The following is a 20,464-nucleotide window of genomic DNA, read 5'->3' on the forward strand; positions in this document are numbered from 1 at the left end:
ATTATTTTTTGTTGATTAGATAAACACTTGTACGTTTTATCTTAGGAGGGGCATGATGTATATGGCATACTTCCGTATATGGTGCAACTCGCATGCACGCGCCTAGAGCTCCTGCTTCCATATGCGCTCGTACACACTTTCCTTTTGTGTTCGCACACACTTCCCTTTTGTGTTCGCACACTGCTTTGGAATGTTGTTCTTCGTTTGTTGTCCTCCTTGCTAGTTGTGAATAAACTCTGTCTGACACCACACAGGGTACAACTTTCACACCAAGGTTCAACTCGAGTTCAACTCGAGTGACAGGAATACACCCAAACAGGCTGTGAGTCGTACCCTGCAGGCACGGTGACCAGGTGACTGGTGTACGCAGGAACACGTGACCGCTAACTCAACCATGTTCGATTAGGAATAAAGGCCGAACGCTGCATCGCAGCATTCTCAGACCAAAACCAGTCGACTCAGCGTCCAAACGACTACATCATATGGGCCAATCGCGGTCATCCGTGCTTTTATAAGAACGAAATGGTGCTTTTAGTGACATTTTGCATACAAATCCCAATCTAGTAGGGCGCAGTCACCCATTTTGGGTGGAAGTGGCGAGTTCGATTGGGAATAAAGGAAAGAGGGAGCATCTTAGCTTCCTCGGACCAAGACCATTCGACTCAGCACCCTGAAGACTACAACTGGTGAACATTTGATATACGATGCTATTTTGTATACTAGTAGAATATACCCATTTCACGTTTGCTTTAGTGTAGCCCTGAGGTTAACTTGCCCTTCATTATGTTCTACCGTTCCTCTCCCCATATTTCTGCCCCCCCCCCCCCCCTCTGTCGTTCACATGGCGTTAGGGTAACACAGGTGGAGTATGGGTCCTTCGCACCACTGCTCTTCGCTACAAACGGAATGATGGCTCCGGAGTGCTCGCGGTCTGTAAAGGTGTTGACTCACAGAATGGTTGAAAAATATACAGCGACATGCCTTACAGTATGGGTATACATGTACATGTGCTGGTTTCGTGACTTCCTTGCAAGCTTGCAGTGCGGCCTCCTTGGAATTCCTTTTCGTTCATGTATGGCGGCAAGTCGTCCTACCCATGCTGGCCATTTGGGCCCAGTCTGGTGGCGGAGTGTCGCTTGAACAGGCGCCGAATGCATACTGTAAAGAATGGTATGTATGAATGGATGGATGGATTCCTTTTTTGGAATTTCCATGTACACACTGGCGAAAGCCCAATTACATGGAAGCAAATGTGAGAATGTAGATAAACAAGGGATTTAGGAAGGGGGGGGGGGGTTATGAAGTAAATATGTAAATGTTGCCACCCTCGGACAGTTTAGCTATTTTATAAGGAACTTAATAATGCTTTACCCCCCCCCCCCCCCTGAAGTTCGAGTAATCTAGGAAGTGTGCAGCAACTATTTGCATCATTTGTTTGGCCATACCCTTCAGAAAGGGACAGGCGATATCTAAGTCAACATTGGAGTAGGTCGGGGGCTAGTCAGACGATTAATTCAGATACGCATCAGCTGAACTGCTTTGAAAAGTGATATCCTTCCCGCAGAGTCAATGATGAATGATTCCGACTTAGCAGGGAGTAGTAAAATACCTCCCTGATTCTTAGCATTACTGCATAACCCCATGGATACACAAATTCATCCAATTTCAGCCAATACAACATACAAAATAGAAGAAAAACACATGGGAACGAGTTGTGAAGCAGCTATCCACGACTGTAACAAGATAATAAGCAGTCAGAAAGTGCGATAACAGCACACAAAACTGACAGGCTGCTGGTGTGTTGCTTTGCTACTTCCAATTGTTGTTAGACCGCATTGTCATGTTATTAACGGGTCTCGTCATCATCCTGGTCCTGTAACATTCGGCATGCTTTGTTGCCGTGGGACTTTAGCTTGTGCATGTTTTCGCTGCGCTCACCTTCTCCTCTTCGGTTCTACCAAACCATGAACCTTCCAAGTTGGAAGGCTGTTGGTTTGCGCACTGGAGATGTGGTAGAGTTAAGTCTCAGGTCGGTGAATGTCTCAGTAGCCTGTCAGTTTTGTGCACTGTTATCGCACTTTCTGACTGCTTACTATCTTGTTACAGTCGTGGATAGTTGCTTCATAACTCGTTCCTATGTGTTTTTCTTCTATTTTACAATTCTTATTGGCTCAGTATCCAAGTTAAATACAATATACATGCAACATACCTTTTTCCACGCGCATCCATCTAGGACCAAAACCTGCTGGAAGGGCGAATCCACTTGGGACCCAAAGGAAGAAGAGGGTGACAACTGACATAGCAGCAACATAATATAGCGTCGCCATCTTTGTACCTGGACGCCAAAATACACACACACACACACACACACACACACACACACACACACACACACACACAAACACACACACACACACACACACACATGCAGATGGTCAGTCAATCAGGCAGACAGACAGAAAAAGACAGACAGACAGACAGACCGACGGACGGACGGACGGACGGACGGACGGACGGACGGACGGACGGACGGACGGACGGACGGACGGACGGACGGACGGACGGACGGACGGACGGACGGACGGACGGACGGACGGACGGACGGACGGACGGACGGACGGACGGACGGACGGACGGACGGACGGACGGACGGACGGACGGACGGACGGACAGACCGACAGACCAAGGGGCATGTAGCAAAGCAGCATGTTTGAGTCATTGACTTGCAGTAAGACCAGTATGTCCAATACACTTTCTAGTTTCATCATCATCCGGTGACATTCGGTTTTCTTTGCTGCCGTGGATCGCAGCTCGTGCTCACCTTCGTCGCGCTTTCCTTCCCTTCATTGGTCAATGAACCTTTCCTAACCCGAGCCTTCCAAGTTGGAAGGTTGTTGGTTCGTGCCTCGTAGATGTGTTGGAGCTAGGCATCAGGGCGTTGTATGTTTCAGTACTCCTTGTCAGGTCTGTGCCTTGTCACACAAGGACAGTTGTGGACAGTTCGTAAGATTTTGCCCTTCTTCTTGTCCATGTTTACATTAGCTCACCACCCGAACTCAAATCAATGTTCCTCCCGTTGTTTACATGTATCGTGCAACGAGTCATCAGCAGTGTTAAACAGTACACTTCATCCCCCCCCCCCCCCCCCTTTACTCTTCCCGCACCTCTACCTCTTTTTTAGCCTCGCACTGGGCTCCTTCTTATAAACAGACTGAAACATCTGCCAGGGCCCCCATCTATCAAATACCAGCACTTACAAATTGTTATTAAATTACCACGAGGGCGCCCCACCATCTCGTCCTTTCGTGGTCGTATTGTGGAGGTGGTCTCCTGTCTGTAGGTCATACGACACGAACCTTGTACACACTGTTACACGTTTTGCAGTCAATCCGTACTCGATTTACCTTCGAGCGGACACGAGCGCACTCCACACAAAAACCTGCCAAGTGTGACCTTAGTACACTAGGGTTCTCACACCGTACACAATTCGTCGCACTCTGCCACACGGTTTTCATTTCCCTGGCTGTAAAATCAAGGTGGGGCGCTCTCGTGAGGCGGGGCGCTCTGCCGCTCCTCTACGGTACATGCACATGCTAGATATTCCAGCACAGGAAATACCTAATCAGGGAGTCGTAAAATACCGACTCCCTGCACCTAATGGAACTCATTTCACATAATACTTGTATACAATCATGCATTACACAAGAGAGATTGGAAGCTGTGTCCCAACTCTGAGTTTCACGTATTACTACGATCATCATTACAGTTACGTGTATATACAAGTTGGTCGTACATCAAAGATATTGGACGCACCTTGGGTTCAGAACTCGATGAAGAAGAGGCAATACTAACTTGTGTCCCGCCTAGCCCTGGGTAGATCGCTCAGAGAATGCACCAACGTGTGTTAACATGCCACTCAGGACACTTCTTACACTGTTCTTCACTTGCCTGCTGCGGCGGGCTGATTGGACTGTTTGGTTCCAGGAATATTTCGACACAAGAGAGATGACTCAGATGAGATCCCAGCAGGGCAGAAGTGGCTCAGGTTTGCGTTCAAATGCCGAACACTTGCATCCAGTGACACGCCGAATGTATTATAGGAAGAACGCTGCCTATTGCAGATGCGCCCTTAACGTACGGAATGTAATGCTAATAATAATTGGTACCAATTTCTAGTATGTTCTACTAGTACTACTAGATAGCACTCACCTCGTCGTGGGTAGAGATAGATTTTCAAAAATTGGCTGAAACTCCAAGACACGAATGGTTCCATGAAGCTACCTTCGTGTCATTCCTTTTCGGAAGAGAGAGGAAGACAAAAACCGTCACCCATCTACAAGAAGGCGAGTGCAGACTTATATGGTATCAGATCTAGCATGTGCGGGCGCTGAATCTCTGTTTACTTGTACGTGTAGTGGCACACTATACGGTGCGAGTCCAATTCGGGATTCTCTCATCCTCCTATGCCGTTTACGTGTCCTTAAAAATTCCGCGTTCGGGAAGTGCGTCGAAACGGGTATTTGACTTTGAGCATTGCTACATCATCAGCCTACATGTCTTCTAAGCGCGAAATGTCCACATTTTTAATTCAGGTGTGTACAGCATCGTTCCTACTGTAGCAATCAGCAGAATCAGCGAAGCGGACGTTGCATTGGACGTAGTATTCAGCAAGAATAAAAAATATGGATAATACAATTTACTCAGATGGAGAGCCACGGTTTAATTTATACAAAAGAAAAAGACCAAGGAACTACAAGTTACGCTATACTGTCCACTAACACCACCAGTTACTAAACAATCAGCTCATGCGATAACATTGCACGACACTGATCGACGGTACTGATTGATTGATTTTATTTTACTTCGCAAGTTCAAACGGGTTCCTGGCCCTGTTATATGAAAGCGAAGGATAGAATTTGCCAAAATCCTAATGAGCAACAGCATAGGCAATATTATCATAGAAGTGGAGTACTATGCGAGCGAGAATACTGAGAAGAAAAGGAACATGTCAAAACTGACGTTCTACAACTAAGTTATTTCTATAACTTAGAACCTTCCAAGTTGGAAGGCTGTTGGAGTGCGCATCCAAGATGTGCTAGAGCTGTTAGCCAGTTAGTTGTAGAACGTCACTCGTCAGTACCGTCGGTCAGTGTCGTGCAATGTTATCGCATGAGCTGATTGTTTAGTAACTGGTGGTGTTAGTGGACAGTATAGCGTAACTTGTAGTCCCTTGGTCTTTTTCTTTTGTATAAATAATACAATTTCCTAACCAGTTTTCTAGAGACATTCATCAGGGAAATACGTCTCGATAATGAAATCCAGCAACGAGAGATCTTGAAAGCTCAGGGCCCTACGCTATGCTTTTTGCCTAGCTCATCGTGCATGTTATTCGAATTGATGGAAACGTGAGAGATGAATGTCTCTAGAAAACTGAGAGGACCATAAGTTTACAAGTAAGTTACTATAGTATCCGTTTTGTCCAACACTAACGATTATAAGCAGGATCATTGAATGGTGAGTCAACATGTGCAACAATTAGCACAAAACTTACTGATGTGATACTGAAATTCAACGACCTGATGCTTATACTGTAGTAGCTGCATCACGTCTGGGATGCGTAAACCAACAGCCTCCCAAATTACTTACTTGGAAGGTTCTAAGTCTATCTAGAGTGCGCTGACCTTCCCCTTTCTTACGTTATTTCATACGTCATCTTGGTCAAGCCTTCAAAACATCACATCAATCTTCCTCAGCCTACTCAGGCTCAGCTGCTGAGGGGTGAATTCCCCGAAACACTGTGTACTTAGTTGAGCAGGGAGTGGTGCTCAGTTCATGCAGGTTTGCCGAGTGGACGGTTCGATGGACTTCTCGTGTGCTCTGGATGGCAGCCGTGAGTCAGTCAAGTGAAAACTCAAGTCGGCAGGAAAACCGCGAGCTGCCATGTAGGACCAAGGGAGCAACACACAATTCCCCAAGTACACTATGATGTATCGCCATTGTCCCCAGCGCGGGCTTGCGAATTAGATGGTTTGGAGGCAACAACATTTAAAACATTGTGAATGGCCAACGGTCCTCAGCGCTTGTTCAGCACCTCCATGAGCGACACTGACTCACGCTGCTATGTACATGGTGTTCACGAGGTGTTTGTCGCGCTGGAAACGGAGCGTCTCTGTAAGTTTGTCTCCCTGGTGATGTTTGTGCCTGGAGAGCACTATAAGTGGTGCTCTTCAGGCACAATCTTCCTCAGCCTACTCAAGCTCAACTGATGAGGGGTGAATTCCCCGAAACACTGTGTATTGAGCAGGGAGTGGTGCTTTCTTGCAGGTTTGCCGAGTCGAAGGTTCGATGGACTTCTCGTGTGCTCTCCGGATGGCAGTCGTGACTGGTCAGTCAAGTGTCAAGTCAAGTCGGCGGAATAGCGCGAGCTCCAGTGTGGGGTGTAAACCCATTTCTAATAATCATCGCCGAAGTCGCAACCACACTTTCTTCTTCTTTGCGCTGTTTTATCACCTCCTTACTGTACTTAATCCACTGTTCCTGTTCCTTTCCCTTTGCCTGTATTTCACCTGATGAGAAGGCTTGAAAGTATACTTGTGAAACCGAAAATTTTGAAGATGTTCGTAAAGAGCCCGAAGTTCCTGAAGCCTTTTTCTGAGTAGTATCGTGTTCACCGATATTGCTTGCTTTCCTCATTGATCTACTCACTTCAGTGCACATCAAATGCCCTATTCCTTCCAAGTTGTCCTAAAGCAGTGAATAGTAGTCCTATTTCTCGTGTTATTTCTCCTTCTCTGCTCACTTTGCATTCTCATATTCTCATCCTAACTGTACAGAAATGGAGACCCCTCGATAGGCCTAAACGGCCTCTGGGGAATCCTTGGAATAAATTATAAAAATTATACAAATAAGGTGCGGAACAGGCTACAGCGAGCCACGTCATTAGCCAAAGAGAAGGGAGGTTCTAAAACGCTCACTTCCATCCGAGTATCGGAGCGTGGGCTGTACTTTCTTTTCAAAGAAAGGACCAAAATGTTACATGTCATCCGTAGCTTGCGTCCAACACTAACAGTTAAAACTTAGCAAGATGTTGTGTAGTCAGAAGGTGCAACAGCTGAGAGAGCTGCACCAAAGACAAGACGCCTCTGGAAAATTGACTGGGGTCGCTTTAATTAACTCAGATCTACGCTCTGCAAACCTCCATGACTTCAACCAGTGTAGCGATGTAGATGACATGGTAAACAAGTGCTATCCAAAGGTACATGCTGTTCTTGACCGTCACGCACCCCTCCGTAACCCGCGTAAAACCAAACGTCGTCCTGTCTTTGGCTGACCCCCGAGCTTATTTCAGCTGTACGGCAGCGCAATGCCGAGCACAAATTGCTTATTCGCTCCCCAGAGGACGTTCAGCTGCGGGACCACCACCGGACACTTCGTGCAGTTGTACGGAAGTCGGATAGAAAGCTGAAAAACCAGTACTTCAAGGAACGGCTGGAGGCTACTGGGACAGACTCTCGAATGATGTGGCGCATTGCGAATACCGTCAGTGGTCGGACGAAGTCAACACCTCCGCCTTTGGTAGCTGCGGAGGAGCTCGCTGCAGCGTTTGGGAAACTGGTATCTGATGCTGGGCGCCCATCCAGCCTGCTTCCGGATGGTCCAATATGTAACGATCCCGATACCTTCAACCAGTTTCGACCCGCCCTAACAGAAGAAGTCATGACCCTACTGCAGTCCGTTGATTCATCCAAAGCCACAGGCCATGATGAATTGCCAGGTATTGTTCTGAAGAAGTCCGCAGCAGAATTAGCTCTGTCTCTGTGCATGATATTCAACGCTTCGCTCTCGACGGGCAGAATTCCACGCCAGTTCTAACTTGCTTATGTGTTTCCTTTGTTCAAGGGTGGTAGCCTTGATCCTGGTCAAGCTGCTTCTTGTCGGCCTATCTCTCTCCTGCCTATTATTTATATCTCGTCTACTGGAGAAACTAGTGAAGGCCCAACTCATGTCATACATAATGGAAAACGACCTCCTCCCTACTTCGCAGTTTGCATACAGGAGGCGACACAGCACTGAGGACACCCTTGACTTGTCCTAGCGGTAAACCGCTGGTTAATAGCCAACTATGAGCAAAAGAAACAGGCGTAGCATTTGTCGACATGTCCAAAGCGTTCGACTCTGTCAAGCACAAATTGCTGCTGGAAGAGCTCTCCAACATGGGTGTGACAGGCACTGCGGCTTGCTAGTTACCTCAGGCTCAGCGACCGGTACCAGCGTGTAGTTGTTGGCGGAAGTATGTCAAGCTACACACAGTGCAGTCGAGGCGTGCCACAGGGCTCCGTTCTCGGCCCACTGCTCTTTAGTAGACTTTACCCTGTATATTCGCGACATCCACAATTGCATTCCACGTCACGTCGTTCATCAAGAGTTTGGGGGCGATATCGTTCTTGAGGCCTCTGGGAGTCGACCAGTGGTGTGCACCTCCCTAAGCACCGCCGTCACCAATCTGGCAACTATTAATTGGCTTGATGACCGTGGCCTTAAGCTGAACCAGACGAAGACTCAGGTCTTGCATATAACACCTCGTGGTGGGCAGCAGAGTACAGAACCGCTCCAGATCCGTTGCGACGGGAAACTGCTAACAATTGTGTCACAGGCTCGCTACCTTGGAGGTATTGTTGATAATGAGCTCTCCTGGGATGGCCACGTCGACCACACCATTCGCCAAGTTCGACGCTCCATTGGTGCGCTATGGCGCTCACGTCAAAGCTTGACAGTCTCCTCGAAAAAGTTATTTTATCATGCAATGATCATGTCCAGACTAACATACGCGTCCAATGCAATCTATTGGTGTACTAGCTGTGCTAGTACTTGTTAGCAACAATCCGAACTAGCGCACACACTGCACTGCATTGCTTTGTACTGCATTCAAGACTGACGTCATGCGCTTTGTTTTGCTGCGTAATCACAAATGGCACCAGCCCATTTTGCGGAAAAGAAAAACAAATCTTGCTTGCCCTGTTGTGCTCTTCCAGACAACGGATCGTGCTTCAGCAGTGTTTCTTTTCCTTTCGTAGCTTTGCTGCCAGCCCGAGTGTCACCTCGACACTGTATTTCTCCAGTATGGCTGACCTTACTGTCGACACTGTCAAGGCAATGCCTTGCCAAGCCCTCCGCGGCGAGCCTTCTCAGCGCGGCTTGAATCCGAAAGGGAACTGAGTAAAAGTATTTACAGCACCGTTTGCTGGCACAACTAGCCCTTGGTAGCTCCGGCCAGGAGAACCAGCAACATGACAGTGCGGACACGGCTCGCGAGCCCAGAAGCCCGACGTGCACCAATGCCTCCTCCGCCAGCTCAGGTGACGCGGGCTCAACGGATCTCTGCGCTCCCGTACGGGACGAGGTGTAGTCGGCTTGGTCGGCCGCCATTTTATTATTATCGGAGAGCATTGTGCCGCTCCTCACCCAAGGCCAAGGCAATGCGGCAGCTGCCGCCACCACGCCAGGTCAAGCTCCTGTAACCCACCCGACCAGCCACCTGCACCAGCTGTGCCCAAGGCTGTGCAAGAACGTATCTTGCGAGGGGAGTTCGTAGATTTTTCAAGTTTGTTGCCTGACATTCTTGCACACTTCCGGCCCAACATTCCGGCTGGTGCACAGCCCGAATAACAATAGCCAGCTAAATATCGTTGAGTCGGATGACGCGAAGCAGGTGCGTCGCAAGGTTCACGATAAATATACATGTAGCTACCCGGCTCGAGGCATGGACCACATACATGTCTGTTATCGCGGCTGCTGCCCTACACCGCACTGCTGAACTGCTGAACTGATTGCGTACCAGCAGTTGATCCCGACTGCTAACCGCCAGTTCTTCCCAAGCGCGTGGCTAGAGTACGACCGCCAGCTGCGGATGCTCGTGGCCCAGTATCCAGGCACGAAGAGGTTGGACACCATCGACGTGAACCTATGGCAGATAGCTGTCACAGGCCATGCACACCCAAAATGCGCTCAATGTAAGACGTTCCATCCAGGGGCGGTTTGTGTCCTTTTCGTCTCCAAGCCAGCAGCATTTACCTCCAGTGGTCGCAACCATACTAGCGACGGCCAAGAAATCTGCCGCAACTTCAATGGAGGTCGCTGTTCTTCATCGTCGTGCCGCTTCTCCCACACCTGCAGCCAGTGTGGCAAGGACCACCCATGCATCATGTGCAGCCAGCAGCAGCGCGGAGCCAATCGGCCACCCCGCCGCTCCTAGCAGAATGGCTACTGAATCGCTTGACTCGGTATGTAGCTTCTTTCCTATACACTCTGCAGACACCACACCGCTAGCTGACCACTTTGCCCGCCTGTTACGTAACCACTCAGATCAATCATGTGTTGCGTATGTTCTCCATGGCCTGCGCCGTGGCTTTACTATTGGATCTGCCGGCCAACACGACATTTCGATTTTCTCTAATAATCTACCCTTGGCTTTCACTCACTCGGCATTTATATCCGAGCAATTAGCTGCTTCCTGCGCCCGCAGCGAGACCACAGGCCCATTTCCGTCACCTCCATTTCAGTTCATGCGCCACTCTGGTATTGGTGCCATCCCCAAAAAGAACGGCAAGCTGCGAATGATCCACCATCTGTCTAGTCCGGAAGGCACCGGCGCGAACGACAGCATTCCTGCCGAGCCGCTCTCTCTGCACTACGCGAGCATTGACAACGCGATCAACATCATCAGGTCATGCCCACAGCCTGTGTATTTGTCCAAGCTCGATGTACGCAGTGCATTTCGGCAGATCCCAGTCCGCCGTCAGGACCTCGCTGGGAAGGCTCCTACTACTACGAGCGCTTTCTACCTTGCGGCCTCCGCTCCAGCCCAGCCGTCTTTGACTCAGTAGCCACAGCAGTCAACTGGATCATGCAGCACGAGTTTGCTATAGATCACCAGCTTCATTACCTCGATGACTTTCTCGACATCTCCACTGGTTTGGCTGCAGCCAACCAGCAACTCACCATCCCCCTCCGGGCATTCACGTATCTCGGCACTCCTCTTTGCTCCATCCCAGCTCGAAGGGCCACCACCATCATTGACCTTCCTTGGTATTGTCCTAGACTGCGAGCGCCACGAAGCTCGGCTACCAGAGGACAAGCTGTCCGAGATCCGTGCGCCACTCATGGCTACTATCAGCGAGCGCAGCATCGGCCAGCGTCAACTCGAGTCCCTCCTGGGGAAGCTCACTTTTGCTGCCCGAGTCATCGTTCCTGGACACACATTCATGCGTGAACTATGATCAGCGTGCCCTGAACTGTATCTGTGTATGCGAGTGCGGTGCATAAAGCCCACCTTGAGAATGGGTTTGCCGGCCCCTTAGTAGATGCGTGGCTTCTGAAGAGGGTGTTGAAGGGCATCCAGCGATGCCATGGTACGGCTGTACTCACCCCTCGCCTTCCTATAACTATGCCAATCCTACGACACCTGACGGATGCACGCCGGAAAGGTAGTATCCTGAATGGCCATGACAAGCTGCTCTACCAAGCCGCCATGCTGCTTCTTTGGATTTCTTCGGTGTGCTGAATTTACTAATGGCATCACACGGGGCTGTACTAGCTCTCCTGGTGACGGACGCCTGCAACTCTTCCTGCTTTCATCCAAGACGGACCCATTCGGTAAAGGCGTTACTAGTGACATTGGCCCGTCTGTACCGCCGTACTGCCCGATCCGTGCCATTGTTAGCTACCCATTTGTCACTCGTCGCGAGGGACCGGAGCAACTCTTGTTCGTACTCTCGAACAGACAGCAGCTGACCAGGCAGTCATTCACAGTAACAGTATGGTCTCTTGTCGCTGCGGCCGGTGTACCATCCCAGTCGAACTACTCCGGGCATTCGGTCCACATTGGTGCAGCCACCACCGCTGCTATGGCTAGTGCCCCCGACTCCTTCTTCCGAGTGGCAGGTCAGTGGAAAGAGCGATGCGTGTCTATGCTACATCCGGACTACAACAAGCGGTAAGCGCCAGCTATCGTCCTGGCTTGCTGCCGTGCCATGGATGACATGATCCCCAACTCGGGTGAGTAATAAGCTACTGAACTCTAGCTGCACAATGCTTGCCTGTGCTGACATTAATTGACCCCTGCTGTGCGTCAATAGTGCTTAGCTAACGGAGTGCTGGTTTCATGGGTCCACTCTCACAACTGGTGTTATCTAGCTATTTGCTGCGGCTCTGCCTTGCGCTATATTACATCCATTTAGCATTGCAGCTCTACGTTGAGCTAACAGCAGCTCTACTTTGAGCTAACAGCAGCTCTACTTTGAGCTAACAGCAGCTCTACTTTGAGCTAACCGCAGCTCTACTTTGAGCTAACAGCAGCTCTACTTTGAGCTAACAGCAGCTCTACTTTGAGCTAACCGCAGCTCTACTTTGAGCTAACAGCAGCTCTACTTTGAGCTAACAGCAGCTCTACTTTGAGCTAACAGCAGCTCTACTTTGAGCTAACAGCAGCTCTACCTTGAGCTAACAGCAGCTCTACTTTGAGCTAACAGCAGCTCTACTTTGAGCTAACAGCAGCTCTACTTTGAGCTAATCGCAGCTCTACTTTGAGCTAACAGCAGCTCTACTTTGAGCTAACCGCAGCTCTACTTTGAGCTAACCGCAGCTCTACTTTGAGCTAACAGCAGCTCTACTTTGAGCTAACAGCAGCTCTGCTCTGAGCTAACAGCAGCTCTGCTCTGAGCTAACAGCAGCTCTGCTCTGAGCTAACACCAGCTCTACTTTGAGCTTCAAACCAGTTGTTTCGAAACCAGCACTCCTCAATCCAAAGATGCCTCTTTGTTGACTTGTTTGTGTGAGGGATGGGGCTAATGGTGTACTAGCTGTGCTAGTACTTGTTAGCAACAATCCGAACTAGCGCACACACTGCACTGCATTGCTTTGTACTGCATTCAAGACTGACGTCATGCGCTTTGTTTTGCTGCGTAATCACAAATGGCACCAGCCCATTTTGCGGAAAAGAAAAACAAATCTTGCTTGCCCTGTTGTGCTCTTCCAGACAACGGATCGTGCTTCAGCAGTGTTTCTTTTCCCACCATCCCTCCCTATCCAACTTATTCACACCATCATAATTATCATACCCACTAATCGGGTCCACTCTCACAACTGGTGTTATCTAGCTATTTGCTGCGGCTCTGCCTTGCGCTATATTACATCCATTTAGCATTGCAGCTCTACGTTGAGCTAACAGCAGCTCTACTTTGAGCTAACAGCAGCTCTACTTTGAGCTAACAGCAGCTCTACTTTGAGCTAACCGCAGCTCTACTTTGAGCTAACAGCAGCTCTACTTTGAGCTAACAGCAGCTCTACTTTGAGCTAACCGCAGCTCTACTTTGAGCTAATAGCAGCTCTACTTTGAGCTAACAGCAGCTCTACTTTGAGCTAACAGCAGCTCTACTTTGAGCTAACAGCAGCTCTACCTTGAGCTAACAGCAGCTCTACTTTGAGCTAACAGCAGCTCTACTTTGAGCTAACAGCAGCTCTACTTTGAGCTAATCGCAGCTCTACTTTGAGCTAACAGCAGCTCTACTTTGAGCTAACCGCAGCTCTACTTTGAGCTAACCGCAGCTCTACTTTGAGCTAACAGCAGCTCTACTTTGAGCTAACAGCAGCTCTGCTCTGAGCTAACAGCAGCTCTGCTCTGAGCTAACAGCAGCTCTGCTCTGAGCTAACACCAGCTCTACTTTGAGCTTCAAACCAGTTGTTTCGAAACCAGCACTCCTCAATCCAAAGATGCCTCTTTGTTGACTTGTTTGTGTGAGGGATGGGGCTAACTGTCTTTGATGGCCAGAAACATGGACGCCCTCACTCGAATGACGAAAGCTGCAATCCGTGCCTTCTTTGGCTTTCCGCCGTGGACTTCCACTGCAGGGCTCTTCGAGAGACTCTGTCTTCCTACCTTCGAGGACGCCCTGGCAGCGAAAATCCTAATATTCGTTCGCCGCTGCATTCATCGCCGTTCAAGTGTTCTGTTTAGGAATTATTACGCCAGAACACAGAGTGATCGCACCCGTGGAGCTGACCAAAACCTATTGCAGGTACCCTTCTGGCCCGGTCCTTCTGGTCGAGGTACGATCCAGTTCATTGGTGCCATTCTCTGGAACAAGACATCGCCCATGATGCGCTGTAAATAGGCATTGGCGGATAATGCTCGAAAAGGTGGCAGATTCTGCTCGAAGAGCAGTGAAATTGGCAGAACCATACAAACCTTATGGCGGGCAATTCCTCGAATTCTGCTCCATTTCTTTATCCACATACCAAACATGCATGAAACTTACCAGATTATCCGCAAAGGCCTAGCTGTGAACCTTGTCACGCCCATTTCTGTGCTCTCTCGAAAGCGTCCAAGTATTCAAAATAGGTCCCTTTTTTATCTGGTCACCAATGGTCAATCCTTTCTATTCTTGTGTAAGATTTTATCTGATCAAATCCCATCCTATTGGTACCTAGTGTTCTGCAAGGATGTTAGGAAATGATCTTCTCGACATCAAATCTGTCAGTTACACTCCGTGTTTTCGGTTTTTCAACAGGGTTCCTTTTCCCGCAGATCTATCTGTAACATAATTATTCAGTTACGTTCGGTGACTTCTTTCACTTGTGCTTTTTGTTCTCCTCCCCTCCCCATTACTATTATTATTAAATCTGTCATGTCGCTCGCATGTATAAAAGAAGGCGCCATCGCCTGTTTGTGTTGCGACTTTAAATAAAATTCAACAACAACAACAACAACAACAACAACAACAACAACAACAACAACAACAACAACAACAACAACAACAACAACAACAACAACAGCTAGCACAATACTGACTGATGTGATACTGGCATTCAGCGACCTGATGATAAGCTGCATCAGTGATTACTATCACGTCTTGATTGCGGAAACCAACAGCCTTCCAACTGCATGTTACTTGGAAGGTTCTAACTCGTTTTCTCACCTGTGTATTTATGGCTTACCAGTGCATTCTACTACAGTATATGTATTTTAACAATGTGCTACTTTCTTACTTGTTTCCGTGTTTTTGTCACTCCAAGCGTATAAATCCTATTACCGTTTGATATTCCCTTCAGTCACCAGCTTCCATTGATAATTATTGTGACAAGAAAACATTCTGGAACACTTTATTCGTTGCTTTATTATTATTATTATTATTATTATTATTTGAAACTCGGATGTTGAGCCATAAATAAATGTAGAAGAGAAAAGGACATATGGATACGAGTTAAGAGTAACTATCCATCACTGTAACATGATACTATATACTTTCTGACTGTATATAGTATCATGTTACAGTGATGGATAGTTACTCTTAACTCGTATCCATATGTCCTTTTCTCTTCTACATTATTATTATTATTATTATTATTATTATTATTATTTCTCCTTTATTCACTTCTTTCGAAGGCGATAAGCCAGACCCACCGGGAAATATTTCCATGGGTGGGACAGCAAAAAGAAAGTGAAAAAACAAAAACAAAAATAAATAAATAAATAAAACCTAAAAACCAAAGGGACAAGAACTAGTTGAAGGAAGAGGAAGAAAGGAAAGAAACTCAATCCGAACTCCAACATCAAAACAATAATAAAGAATTTGCAGCGACAGGCAAAATACATCAACCAATGAAGGGAGTAGTAACAAAGGAAATATCAGTCTTTATCAGTCGTTATTCAAGTCTCTTAGCTATTGAACATGCAAACGCAGCAGAGGTGCATCTACATGTTAAGGATAGTTCTCAGTATTTTAATCGAACCTTGTATAGCCTCCTGTTGCACAATAGCCAGGTCTCCTCCCTGCACAGTCCGAAGGCATTGAGGAGTCTCCCCCACCAGGCCTCCCAGGGCACCGACAACCACAGGGACCACGTCAACCTGGTTGAGGGACCAAATCCTCGAAATCTCCCGCTTCAAATCATAATATTTCGAGCGCTTTTCAGCCATTTTCTTATTGATGTTGTTCTCACCAGGAACGCTGATGTCTATAATGTAGGCGATGCGCTCCTTGTCATCAACAAGGAGCAGATCGGGCCTGTTTGCTGATAGTTTCAGGTCAGTTGGGACCGAATACTCCCAATAGAGGCGATACTGATTACTCTTGACCAATGCCTTGAGCTGGTGGTCGAATCGTGAAGCACCAGTAGGTAGATCTCGTGCTTTACACATTTCGAAGTGCACATACTTTACTATCCGGTTATGTCGTTCAATGTAACTGGTCCGAGCCAGAACTGGGCAGGCACTGACAATGTGGTCAATTGTTTCTAAGCTGCCCTTGCAAAGCCTGCAATTGGCATCATTATTATTATTATTATTATTATTATTATTATTATTATTATTATTATTATTATTATTATTATTATTATTATTATTATTATTATTATTATTATTATTATTATTATTATTATTTCTCCTTTATTCACTTCTTTCGAAGGCGATAAGCCAGACCCACCGGGAAATATTTCCATGGGTGGGACAGCAAAAAGAAAGTGAAAAAACAAAAACAAAAATAAATAAATAAATAAAACCTAAAAACCAAAGGGACAAGAACTAGTTGAAGGAAGAGGAAGAAAGGAAAGAAACTCAATCCGAACTCCAACATCAAAACAATAATAAAGAATTTGCAGCGACAGGCAAAATACATCAACCAATGAAGGGAGTAGTAACAAAGGAAATATCAGTCTTTATCAGTCGTTATTCAAGTCTCTTAGCTATTGGACATGCAAACGCAGCAGAGGTGCATCTACATGTTAAGGATAGTTCTCAGTATTTTAATCGAACCTTGTATAGCCTCCTGTTGCACAATAGCCAGGTCTCCTCCCTGCACAGTCCGAAGGCATTGAGGAGTCTCCCCCACCAAGCCTCCCAGGGCACCGACAACCACAGGGACCACGTCAACCTGGTTGAGAGACCAAATCCTCGAAATCTCCCGCTTCAAATCATAATATTTCGAGCGCTTTTCAGCCATTTTCTTATTGATGTTGTTCTCACCAGGAACGCTGATGTCTATAATGTAGGCGATGCGCTCCTTGTCATCAACAAGGAGCAGATCGGGCCTGTTTGCTGATAGTTTCAGGTCAGTTGGGACCGAATACTCCCAATAGAGGCGATACTGATTACTCTTGACCAATGCCTTGAGCTGGTGGTCGAATCGTGAAGCACCAGTAGGTAGATCTCGTGCTTTACACATTTCGAAGTGCACATACTTTACTATCCGGTTATGTCGTTCAATGTAACTGGTCCGAGCCAGAACTGGGCAGGCACTGACAATGTGGTCAATTGTTTCTAAGCTGCCCTTGCAAAGCCTGCAATTGGCATCAGTTCGAGGAATTGACTTCATTATGGCGTATTGGTAATTTTTCGTTTTGAGGGATTGGTCTTGTGCTGCCATAATCATGCCTTCAGTTGAAGGTTTCAGTGTCCTTGATTTCAACCACATGAAGGTAAGCTCCTTATCTAGGCGATTCTCCTCCAATCGGCTCCAATACCTCCCATGCAGCGGCATAGTGGAAAGTGTTTTGGATTTTCGCTCAGCGCACGCTTGTTTAATGGTATGCTTATTGGGTAAAGCTGGTCCAGCTGCTGGCAGATCCAAACTCGACAGGAACTTAGCGGCCTTTGCAGTTATTGAGTGGCTTTTTGTTGTAGGTTTTTGTTGATGATACTGATAAAGCAGGCTTATTCTGTCTATTGGGCTGGTACTCATGTAGCGGGCCAGGCCACACATGCTCCGGCCGTGCATATCCTCACAAGAGACCAAGCCCCGGCCTCCATCTCCCCTCTTCATGTAGAGCCTGTTGACTGAGGCTTTGGGGTGGTGAAATCCAGACGCAGTCAAGGCTGATCTTGTCACTCGATCTGTGGTCTTGATTTCAGCCTCGGTCCAATTTACGATTCCATAACTATATGTCATAACCGGCAGAGCATACGTATTGATGGCCTTGATCATGTTTCGCGCATTCAATCCACTGTTAAGAAGCAAATACAATCTCTTTTTGTATTCTGCAGTGAGTTGCGTCTTGAGCTTCGGGTGAGGTATCATGGCTGCTTGCACTACTCCAAGGTACTCCAAGGTTATTATTATTATTATTATTATTATTATTATTATTATTATTATTATTATTATTCTCGTATCCGTTCCCAAGGGGAACTCACGACAATGGAGTGAAAAAACATAAACAAAAATAAAAACATGGTGATGTGGAGATAATAGTGTTGCATACATTGAGTACAAAATAATACAGATACAATCAGTGCTTCGAATGCCTGTAGACCCTGATATAGTAGTGAGCACAAGCACCGTCCACACACGTAAGACAGCCCATATGTTCATGTGATGGCCGAGCAGATGTTGCCCCATCTCGTTCGATCGGCCGCAAAGTCCCGGAGCGTGTCTAGGTGTCGATTCGTCTTCAGCGCAACTGCAGTTTGCTTTAAGTCTCGCTGAAGGGTGGTTACCAGGCAGGACCGAGGTGCTCCCTTCCTGTGTTTAGTTGTTTCCTCTGCAGTTAGGTATGCCATCATTGCTTGGTTCCCTGGTGTGCCGATTGGTTGGCGTAGAATGTGCCCGAGTAACCGCCATCTAGCTCGCTTCGCAATTCCAGATATTGGCTCGGTGTTGGTGAGCTTATACAGATCGTTGTTTGTGATGATTTTCGGATAAAGGATGCCAAGCATGTGACGAAGCTGCTTTCGATGGCTCTTGTCGAGGGAGTCTTCCAGTGCCTTTGACAAGCCTGCACAGCCAATATTGTACGTAAGAATCGGGAGGACGTATACGTTGTACAGCCTCATCATGGTGTTAGTTGTTAGGTGCTGTCGCCGGAGCCAAATCTCTTTCATGCGCCCAAATGCCGCTGCGGAAAGGCTAATTCGCCGTGCTACATTATAGCATGATCCATACAAGGAGCCAAGTGTCTTTACCGTTCTCCAGGGAGTTGTATAGACTATACAACTCCCTGCCGTTCTCCAAGGCTCCTGTCCTCGAATAACGGACTGGTGTGTTACTGCTGACTGTGCCGTTGGTTCTAGGTATATTCTGATCCATTCTGTTTTTGTAACGTTAACTTTTAGATCCCATGTGTTGAAGGTGCTCTCCGCAAGCAACAGAAGCTGGTCAAGATAGGCTTTGGACGTTGAGATAAAGTCTACGTCATCAGCATAAGCTGTTTCTGCCGGTAGGTGTTCATCTGCAGCTGGTCTCGGTGGCAGGACTGAACGAAGGTCACGCAGAGCGGCTTCGAGGTAAACTGTAAATAGGACCGGCGAAAGGCCATCTCCTTGAGGAATGCCTTTCGTAGTTGGAAAGGCAGATGATTTTGCTGATTCCACCCTGACCTCAAGAGTGGTGTTTGACATGAGGTACCAAATGATGCGTAGCTCATCATCAGTTGCAATCTGTTCGCTGCTCAGCACACTCAGTAGCTTAGTTGCTTTGGTTGTGATATAAGTGCGCATTATAGTTTTGTTCATTGCACTATTTAAAAAAAATGATTGTCTCCACGTCGCCTATCGTTACCATGTTACCTACAGGCCTACCGGCATGCAAAGACGAAGTCACGACTCTGCCCGCGTCAGCACAGCCGGCGGCAATATGCTACAAAGGGGCTTCCGACCTTGCGGCGAATGTAAGACTACACTGCTAAAAGAGGCCATGCAGGCTGCAGCCCCTAATTTGGCCTAAAGCACGTGACTGCTAGCATGCATCAGAACAAGCGATTTTAGCAGCCCAAGTGGCTAGCATGCATCCCTGGGCTCACCCCATAGTTCCATGGCGGATTTATTGGTAGACCGGGTGCCAAAACCCGGGCCTGGGCATCATTGGTAGACGGGTACCAATACCCCAGGAAGGCTGGGCACACGACAATTTGAAGAGGATTGCCGCAGGAACAAAAGAAACTTTCGGCTCAATTCCCCAGGGAACTCATGTGGAGGGGGGGGGGGGGGGCTAACACCCGGTGGCAGGCGCAAGGCGTAACGGTGGTGGGGGGGGGGGGGGGGGGGATACGTCGAACAACTGCAAGTGCCGGAATCAGCATCAGCCACGCCTACAGTGCTGAAAATGGAGAGTCTCTGTAAGTCTGCATCCCTGGTGATCATTTGGCCTGGAGAGCACTTAGAAATTGGTGCTTTCTGTTCGGAGATTAGCACAATCCATTATCTTCCTCGATCTACTTGGGCTCAACTGATGAGGGGTGAATTCCCTGCAACACTGCGCATTGAGCAGGGAGGGAGTGGTGCCACTTTCTTGCAGGCTTGCCCGAGTCGAAGGTTCGATGGACTTCTCGTGTGTTCTGGGCAGCAATCGTGAGTCAGCCAGGTGTCAAGTCAAGCCGGCGTGGAAAGCGCAAGCTCGAGTGTTACGAGCAACTGACCCGCTAGGCTTCTTACAGTGAACCTGACGGTGGATAGTGACCCTTGGCCTTGATCGGGCATCAG

Source organism: Sycon ciliatum, chromosome 1 (genome assembly GCF_964019385.1).
Source record: "Sycon ciliatum chromosome 1, ocSycCili1.1, whole genome shotgun sequence".
NCBI classification, from domain to species: domain Eukaryota; kingdom Metazoa; phylum Porifera; class Calcarea; order Leucosolenida; family Sycettidae; genus Sycon; species Sycon ciliatum.